The 10,546-nt window shown below is 39.8% G+C and overlaps 1 long non-coding RNA gene across 1 annotated transcript in view; it reads right to left on the minus strand.

Moving 5' to 3' along the window:
• The window catches only part of LOC123977289, a 16,080-nt gene extending 6,891 nt beyond the window's left edge, over window positions 1–9,189 (minus strand). Inside the window, exon 1 of the long non-coding RNA XR_006826623.1 lies at window positions 9,149–9,189. This is a non-coding gene — a long non-coding RNA (uncharacterized LOC123977289). The remainder of the gene's footprint in view (window positions 1–9,148) is intronic.
• Window positions 9,190–10,546: the final 1,357 nt, after the last annotated feature.

The raw sequence follows: 10,546 nt of genomic DNA on the forward strand, positions 1-10,546 counted from the left end.
CCCCCCCCCCCCCCCCCCCCCCCCCCCCCCCCTGTTGGACTTCACTGATCACATGGAAGACCTGGTTAGAGCTGGGACCAAATTTACTCCCCGCACCTTCCCTCGCTCTACTCTCATTCTCTCTACCCTAAACCTCCCTCACCGTCCACCTCCACCCTGGTTCTAAGTCCTCCAGGTTTGACACCTGTGTCACAAATACAGCGCCCAACACGCCCTCCCGCTCTGCAATGGTGAGCAAGTTCTGACTGATATGTGCTGGGTCCAGGCTACATGGAAAATAGCACTCATGACTCTTCCCAGGACAAGCCGGGGCCCAGCGTGCTAGTAGCCTTCTCCATTCCTGTCTTGATAGGTAACAGAAAAAGCATGGTGAATGTGTTAAGAAACAGGAAGCACCCAACATATCCTGCAAATTTAGTATTAATTCCTCGTCAGCCGCAGCCTGTCGAAAAAAGTGGGCCAGATAATATTTTTAACACACTAAAATTAGCTTTGTTAAACATTAGGTCTTTGGCAGAAAAAACATTTTTAATCAATGATTTTATAATCACTCACAATCTCAATGTTTTTAACTGAAACTTGGTTGGACCAAGATAACAGTTCCACTGTCCTTATTGAGTCTACCCCTCCCAACTTCCGTTTTATGAGTGACGCTAGAGTGCATAAAGGAGGAGGTGGAGTTGCCATTTTGTTTAACGACTCCCTCCAATGCAAAAAGATGTCTTATGGGAATTTTGCTTCTTTTGAATATGTGGCTCTTCAGCTGAATTCCTCTTCTCAAGCAATTTTTCTAAATATCTACAGGCCCTCTAAATACTGTGCAAACTTTTTTGATGACTTTGGTGAACTGCTGTCTATAATCTGTATTGACTTTGAATGTGTGGTTATTGTTGGTGATTTTAACATCCATGCTGACAGCCCCTAGGACAGAGGGACTAAAGAACTGCGTTGTGTTCTTGATAATTATGGACTGACCCAACATGTGACAGAGCCCACACACAATAAGGGGCACACTTTGGACTTGGTCATCTCCAAGGGTCTGAACATTTCCAAGGTTGTGGTGACTGATGTTGTTCTCTCAGATCATTCCTGTGTTTTCTTTGGGAGTACCATCTGCGTGCACATAAATGTACAAACAGAGGTAATCACAAAATGGCATATCACTGAGAACACTAGTGAAAAATTTATTGAGGCTTTCTCTTCAACACCCGCCCTCTCATGGGTCTCATTTAATGAGCTTGTAGATAATTTCAATTCTAAAATTATAAATGTTATTGATGCCAATGCACCAGCCAAGGTGAAGGTGGTCTCTGGTAAGAGAAGATCTCCATGGAGAAATGCCTCGCTGGTTAGAACTCAAAAAAGAGTGTGTTGAAAAGCTGAACGCAGGTGGCGGAAAACAAATCTCCAGGTTCATTATGACATCTATAAAGAGAGACTTTGCATTTATAATTTAGAACTGAGAAATGCAAGGCGGTCCTTCTTCTCTGACATCATCACCAAAAACACTAATAATGCACGTGCCCTGTTTGCTACTGTCGACAGGCTAACCAACCCTCCTGTGTCTGTAGCCTCTGAACTTCTATCCACCAGGGCCTGCAATGAATTTGCTTCCTTCTTCACAAACAAAATTCAAACAATTAGACAAACAATCCATGTCAGTAACAGGATATGTCTTGTCCCTGTGTCCACTTAAAAACAATTCATATGGCATGAGACAATTTGATTCTATTAACTATAAAAACCTGGAGGACATAATACAACATCTGAAATCCTCCTCATGCTGCCTTGATATTCTGCCAACAGGTTTTTTCAAAAACGTTTCTAAATGCATGGCCTCAGATATACTACAAATTGTCAACATGTCTCTCCTCTCAGGTTTTTTCCCCACAGGCCCTGAACACTGCAGTCATTAAGCCACTCTTAAAAAAGAGCAATCTAGACAGTTCACTAATGACCAATTGTAGGCCCATATCGAATCTCCCATTTTTAAGTAAAATCATTGAAAAAGCTGTTTTTCAACAGCTTAGTGCTTTCTTGGCACTAAATAACTGTTTTGATATCTTCCGATCCGGATTTCGACCACACCACAGTACTGAGATGGCTCTTGTTGAGGTCTTCAGTGACATCCATTTAAACACTGACAGTGGCAGAATTTCAGTCTTAGTCTTATTGGATCTCAGTGCTGCATTCGACATGGTCGACCACAACATATTAATAGACAGACTTGAAAACTGTGTTGGACTTTCTGGCACAGCACTAAACTGGTTTGAATCCTACTTAAAGGACAGGGACTACTTTGTGTCTATAGGTCATTACACATCTGAGCTAACAAAAATTACATGTGGAGTTCCCCAAGGCTCCATTCTGGGGCCTCTATTGTTAAACATTTACATGCTTCCATTGGCTCAGATTATGAAAAACAACAAAATATGCTACCATAATTATGCAGATGACACACAGATTTACATAACCATATCACCAGGGGACTATGATCCCATACTGAGTAACTGTATTGAACGGGTCAACGGTCGGATGTGCCAGAATGTTCTTCAATTAAGCAAAGCTAAAACTGAAGTTAGTATTTTTGGAGCCAAGGAAGAACGATTGAAAGTCAGTGCTCAGCTTCAATCTGTAATGTTAAGAACCACAGACCAAGCCAGAAATCTTGGTGTAGTCATGGACTCAGACCTGAATTTGAGGAGCCACATTAAGACAATTACAAAGTCAGCCTACTATCACCTGAAGAATATATCAAGGATTAAAGGACTTATGTGTCAGCAAGACCTGGAAAAACTTATCCATGCATTTATCTTCAGTCGACTCGACTACTGTAACGGTGTCCTTACAGGGCTCCCTAAGAAATCCATCAGACAGCGGCAGCTGATTCAGAACGCAGCTGCTCGAGTCCTCACTAAGACCAAAAAGGTGGATCACATCACTCTAGTTCTGAGGTCTTCACATTGGCTTCCTGTATCTCAAAGAATTATTTCAAAATCCTGCTGTTAGTTTTTAAAGCACTAAATGGTTTAGGGCCAAAATACATTTCTGATCTTCTGCTTCATTATGAACCATCCAGACCTCTCAGGTCGTCTGGGACTAGTCTGCTTTCTGTCCCCAGAGTCCAAATTAAACAAGGAGAAGCAGCATTCAGTTATTATGCTATATCTGGAATAAACTCCCAGATAACTGCAGGTCTGCTGAAACTGTCAGTTCTTTTAAATTAAGAATTAAGACTTTTCTCTTTACCATTGCTTTTAATTAAATAATTACACAGTGAGAAATGAGTAGGTAATTGAGTGAAAAGATAAGGAGAGTGAGATTGAACAGAGTGAGTCCACCTGTAAACACGCAAGTGGGTCCAGAGTATAACTGGATCAAAGTGGCCTGCGGACAGACATGTCCTGGTCTCTCTGTAGTGTCCGAGGGCTTTTGGAGTTTCAGTGGACCCAAAGATTGCTATGGACCCGAGTACAGACTAGCTAGAGAGAGCAGATTAAGTGTACTTCTCCGTTTATTCTTTTTTCAAAATAATTGTAGCATCAATTATTTGCTCAACCCCTCAGTCTGTTTTTATTTCTAACCCTGATTGTACGCTGCACTGTAACTTTTACTGTCCCGTTTTACCCTGTTTATTTATTTATTTTTTTAATCCTGTTTTTATTTTCTTTTTCACCAAAATTATATTTTAATGTATATTTTTTCAATTTCCCTATGTTGCTTTTATTTTATTTTATTGCCTTGTTGTTGAAATGTGCTATACAAATAAACTTGCCTTGCCTTGCCTCTTGGGTCTACCAACAACCAAAAGTAACAGTAGTAGTAGTTGTTGATCATATAGAACAGGCTGTTTATTGCCATGTGTTAAAGTATTAACGTATATCCAAACTGCTTTTTAGACCTTTTCAGAAATTTAGGCTGAAAATCCTGAAAATTATTTTTCAACAACCTTCTTTCACTAGTAATCTGTACAAAATATATCCTGTGCAAATGATATCTTACTTGGTGCAATTTTTCAGTCTAAGCAACAGGCTTAAAATTTAAACACTTTATCGTCTTATCGTATCCTTCACCTTCAAAGAATTTCTTTCTTCTTTTTGTTTCTCTCCTTCTCACTATCTCATTCCCATTGAGTCTGCTCCTCTCTCCTCTCATATTTCCTTCCTAAAAATTCACTCCTCTGTAAGTCCTCTCCCAAATAGGTATGAAAGAGTGGATTAGAGACACTGTGATCCTCTGTTTAATCCTCAGTTTATTCTTAAAGGGGTCCAACAGGCCTCAGAAGGTATCCCCTTCATTAAGGAGATACCTTCATATATTTTCGTTTCAAAGAGAACAAGGACAACTGTAAATTTGTCAGCGTGTATGAGATGGCTTAAATTCAAATTAGCTCTTTCAATGGATACCTTCATCATTGGCCAGACACCATGCAACTGTTTGCTTTAAAACTGCACAACTCTTTTCAGATGAACTGCTCCAAATAGCAGCATGAAAAAACTGCTTGGAAAAAGTGCCTGGTCTGTGATGATTTAAAGATACCAAAGGGATGAGAGAGGCAAAAATATACTAACAGTCTAGAGGCAAGATGACGCACACAGAAACTTATTTATTTATTATTTATTAGACTTCTGTCAATAGAATGTGTGTGAATTTGACATTTGGTTTGACACATCACAGGTCTCTGACATTTGGGAAATGTTTGCATTAACATTTTTTTTTTTCAACAATCATGATTTAATTCAGGTGTCAATACAGTAAAAGACTGCTTTAGTGCCGTTAGGATGCATCACCATTGTCAAACCAACATCTGGTTTACATCCAAATATAGGTAAACGAGCCTCTACTAACATCTAACTGAAAACTTTCAGTCAGGCTTCAGAAAATACCATAGCACTGAAACAACATTGCTCAAAGTTACCAATGATCTTTTGATGGCTGCTGATGCTGCAACATGAGTACCAGAGAAACCCATTGTTATCCCATCGTTGTAGGGGCTCAGGTCACCTGAGACTATGGACTGAATAATTGTCTTCGTAGTATTAGCATGTTAGCACGCTGAGCTTAGCATTTAGCTCAAAGAACCGCTGTGCACAAATACATTCTCAGAGAGCTGCTCGCGTGGCTGTATACTGTAAAGTTAAAATCCTGGCTGTCGTAGCTGTAGCTTTACATTACTTAATCATCACTTGTCTATGAATTTCAAATGCAAATGTCATGTCATGCAGACTGGGGAGATGAAAGGACAGAAAATTAGTGGATAAGCAGAGAAAGGATGAGGAAATGAATGAAAGAGTGAAACTGAAGCAGGCAAAACTAATCCCATTTTCCATCTTCCTCTTCCTCACTCCCTTTATCTCTACTCTCTTTCACTGAAACCTCGCTGCCAAATCCTTCCTCCCTCTCTCTCTTAACACCCCCCACTCCTCCCTTTTGTCTGAGGTTAAATGACCCCACTCAGTACAAGAGCATCATCCGGGGGAATAGATAACCTTTTAGTCCATCCTTTTAATCTCTCCCACACACACACATCCTCTCTTTGTCAATGTATTTCACTCTCACTATGCCTCTCTCTTCTCCATCAGTCTCCCCAGTCCCTGCCTGCCTGTGTGAATGTTCAGCAGATTCAGATTTCAAAGTAAGAAATAGAAAAGGCTTCAATTACAAGCCACCCTTTCACATCTCTGCTTTCTCTCTCTCTCTGACACAAATTAATGTTCGTGAATATTACATTACACTTAAATAAAATATTTTTCCATCATCTCCTCTTCCTGCGCTCTCCCTCTTCTGGTCATGCAGGTGCGAGGTGCCTCAGCATAGTGCTTGTGTCAGAAAAATATTTGAATCATTGCGACCTTGCTGGAGCTCATCATCTGCTCGTCTCTGGGCAGCACTACGTGACTGTGATTGCTCTGCTGGATTGTTGGATCAGCTCCCTGGTGTGAGTCAGTTTTCTTTTCTACAGTTCATCGCCCCACCTTCTCCCCTACGGACACACACACACACTCATTCATGCTCCACTCTGTTCTCCTGCAACTACACTGACCAAATAAAACCTAACAAGACTAAAAGTCTAAAGCCACACCAGTTTCCCTGTTGGGCTGTAAATATCTTTACACACCAGAAAACTAAATTGACAGATGAAAACGGAACTGACAACTTCACACTTCTTAGATCCTTAGCACTAATAGGGCAAAAATGTCAAAGTCTGGCCTGAGGGTGGTGCGATAGAGGAGGCTGTGTTTATTTTCTGTACAGTGGGCATCTAAGGACACATGTCTTGTCTACGTTGTCAGACATAGTTCACCTTCCATCTGTCAAAACTAATTTTCTGCACCTGAGCTATTTGCTTTGAGCAGAGTGCTGGTGAGATGCTACATCACTGAATTTCCACTAATTTCATTAGTTTGAATATGAGCATATTGTACATATTAAAGCCCAAATTATATATAGTCATCCCTTTTTGTAGTCTAAAAGAATGTCAACATGTTTTTTAAATGTGTTGTTAATAGTTTTTTATTGCTTAAAGTAACAAATAGCTGGATTAAGGCGTGTGTCGGTGTCTCTGTTTGATTGCAGCCACCGTGACAGATTACACTGAAGATAAGAAGAGATAAAGTAAGCAAACTTGCGCTTGTTTGATTGGTTGTGTTGAAATAAGGTCTCCATCTATGCAGATGGTTACCTAACGTTGTACTGTGCAATTAATGCAAATCTAGGAGGCGCCAAAACCAAAAAAATAAACAGGACAAGTGATTTACAGTTCTGTATGCTGTGGCAAACAAATAAAATGCTGTTTAATTTCATTGGACTTTAACAACTGTTGATGTTTGGTATGCAAAATTGAGTATTTTAAGCATGTTAGCACATATTTCATCAAATCTTGAATAGACAATTTAAGTAAGTAAACTTTATTTTTATAGCGCTTTTCACAGAAAAGAGTCACAAAATGCTTTACAAAATGCTTTACAAAAACCACATAAGATAAAATGAACAACTGAGCTACATGAAGAAGTGAGCTAAAAAACACAGTACGTAATAATAATTACACAGTAGGAAAATACACGATAAATAGCTAATTAAGTAAGTAATACATTTAAGTGAGAGAGATTAAGAGCCAGGCCACTTAGGAGGCTAAAAATAAAGAAAACCTGAGTTAACTTTGCAGTATTTATTTAAATTAGGCCCAATCACTTGAGATAACGACATTCAAAATAATAATGCCTCCTTTTTTAATTTAGCAAACGATAGGGAGGAGGGGTGAAAGAGCAAACTCCATCTTAAAGTCCTGCCGTGCTATTACCATGTCCTGATGAACCATCATGCTTTACGTTTTAATTAAATATACTGCATAATTGATCAACAGCAGAATTGGACAACATGACAATATAAATCATGAGTCAACTGTTTATACCCAGTTAGCTATCTTTTTATTATATCTTAATGACAATATAGTTTGTTGCATCAATGTAATGAAGTCAGTTATTTAATCCACTGGATTATCCTGAAATAAACTTTGCCATCTGGTAATTTAATCTATAAATGGGATTTTCAGAAATGTACTATGTCACGATATGTATAAATATTAAGATTAAAAATGACAAACTGTGATTAGAAACGTGTATCCATATTGCTCACAGATGTGTGTTCACATCAATACAGAGTAATGCTTCCTTTTTCTACTATATTAAAATCCAATGAAGATTGTAGTCAATAATTAGATAATGTAGACTGGGAGACTTTTCTGGACCAACATGAGTGATGCACTTGTTAGCAATAAAGAAAAGTCACACGGCGGGTAAATACTGCTCATGTGATAAATCCCTTCTGTCCTGCATCATGTCATCAACAGCCTTTAAGACAAACAGTCATTTTTAATGAAATTTGTGTTCCTCATATCAGCCCGTGTTGATCCATTTAAGACACCGGCTCACCCGTATCTCTGCTGAGGGCAATATTGTGTACTACAGATTTTTCACATTTCCAGCTGGAATATTATTACTGTGCATCTCCACCGTGACTGTAATTAATCACGGGGATTACAGCAAGCAGATCTGTGCCTGGGAACTGGAGATTAAAGGATGAAACCTGCGTTATGACATTTTTACCTTCATTTCTGCTGTGAAAGAGAGTGTGTATGTGTGTGTGTGTGTGTCTGTGTGTAGTGTGTTTAAATGCCTGCACACTTACACACACAGAGCGGTGGCTGGCTGATGAGGATCCTTGCTGTGTGCATGTCTGTGTGTGTAGACGTTATGAAGGATGCTACTGGCCACTCTTATGTAACAACCCTGCCAGCCCTGATGCTAGCCACACCTCCTCTATCCTCTTTATTATCAGTCCTCACCTTTGTTCCTCACCCTGTCCTCCTTCTCTCTTGGTTTTAATTCAATATAAATGGGCTTCGCTGAAATGAAATATGCAAGTACACTCTCTCCTCGCCAGTACCCTCTCCTCCCCCACGCCTCATTCCCTCAGGTCTCTTTCATCACCTCTCTCTCTCTCTCTCTCTCTCTCTCTCTCTCTCTCTCTCTCTCTCTCTCTCTCTCTCTCTCTCTCTCTCTCTCTCTCTCTCTCTCTCTCTCATATTCGCCCACCAGGTCTCTCTACCACGCTACCATGTTCCCCGTCCTCTCTAACAGTCTGGTCCTCCCTTTCCCTATTCCTTGTCTGTCTCATCCCTGTCAATCCATCTCTCTTTGAACAACAGTGTAATTAACCAATTAATTATTTCCAAGTTTCAGCCTCTTCCCCTCCTGTCCCAGTCAATCCCTCTCTGACATCTCCTTGACTGACAATGTGCTTAATTTAATTAATGGGAGACGAAATGGCAAATATTTTAGCCTGTTTTCCATTCTCTCTTTCCTCACTTCCATCACTTCTTCCTCTCCCTCTGTCTCACACTTCCACCCACCACACTTTCTCGTTTTTTGTCTCGATATTTGTCTCTCTGCAGCTCTAATCTCTCTGAGCACACTCTCCCATTCTTCTTTGCCATTACTAATAGATCAGTCATGGACAGATTAATATATAAAAGATGATTTTCCTAATTTTCAGCATTCCTCTTTCCTTCACCCCTGGACCTGTCAATCTAACATCTCACTAACTGCAGGCTAAATACCATTAAATTTCATTTCATTTTGTCCTTCACCTTCATGCCAGCTTTACCTTCAGGCATCAGGACGTGGCTGTCTGTCAGAGAGGGAGAGAGGGAAAGAGCAAAAGAGCGGTAATGAACAGTGTGTACTGATTTTCTGCTTTCTGCCGCTATCCTCTCACTGCTTGTCTTTGACTGCTTACTCTCCGCAATATTCTTTTCTATTTTGCACTTTTCAGTCCTGAAAGTTGCTCTTCTTTCCTTAGTCAAGCAGAAGTAGCCTGGGCAAGAGCAAAATACACATGTGAGACTTAACCTCAACAGGTTGAAAAGGTGCTAGGAGGCTGTTTGCAGAACTTAAAATTCTTGCTGCAGGCAGTTTAACACATTCAGGATGAGAGAGGCTTTTGATTAATGTCAGAAAAAAGACAGAAAGAAGAGCAAAGCTACAGTAGTCTAAATACAAGCTCATAGAATGATCTCCATTAATGTTGTAAAAAAATTGATTTTGGACATTTCAAATGTGAAAGAAGCAAGTCTGTGCCAGTTACAGTAAAGAGGTATTTAGTAACCTATGTGGCCTTCATCAGCAACCAGGACGAGCTGCAACAATATAGCAAAAACAACACAACAATAGCGTCACATTTTTCTACCTAATTACCGTAGAGGTCAACAGACATGTCTAGTGTTGAGAGAACATATCATCATCTCTAAGTACTGAAATAAATATACTATTTATTTAATGTAGTTTGATGACTTGCCAACAAGAAAACTAGACTCAAAACAAGGAATTTCACAGCTGCAATATCTTCACTGTCTCTGTAACATTGTGATGCAGAAGCAACTCAAGGCTCTGCTGTTACCCTGGAGCTGATGTTCGCTTCCTAAAAATGTAATCATAGTTTGGTGGTAATACCAAGATACCACATCACGCTGTGTAGGCTGTGAAAACCAGCAGTTCTCTGTCAAATCAGACATTGAACACCCCCATGTAGCCAAAACAGCACGATCCTCATTTCATAATGCCTTTTGCAAAGATTTGACGGTGAGACTGTCAGTCTAATCTGGCTGTTCCTATTGAAACATTGAATCTTCGACTATGCGGGGTCACCCCTAGTTCATTTAGTATTGCAATAGATATGCTTGATATTGTGATGTAGTACAATTTCTGGAGAATCAACTGAGGAACGTTTTATGGATAAAATAACACACATGAATGTTTGTTTTTGGCTAAACCAGCACACTAAAAACCTGAGAAATCAAGGCACAAATTCATCAAACTGAAGAAAAACATCTTCAATCCTGCTTGTTGACAGTGTTTGCAACACTGGGCATAAAAATGCAACCAGACAGACAGTATGCCAAAATCTCTGATCGGTTAACAAATTTGTACTGTCACAGCATATACTGTATCATGATATAATCCTATGGAGCACGCCAAAGAGAAAAGCT

The sequence above is a fragment of the Micropterus dolomieu genome, linkage group LG10 (genome assembly GCF_021292245.1).
Source record: "Micropterus dolomieu isolate WLL.071019.BEF.003 ecotype Adirondacks linkage group LG10, ASM2129224v1, whole genome shotgun sequence".
Classification (NCBI taxonomy): Eukaryota; Metazoa; Chordata; class Actinopteri; order Centrarchiformes; family Centrarchidae; genus Micropterus; species Micropterus dolomieu.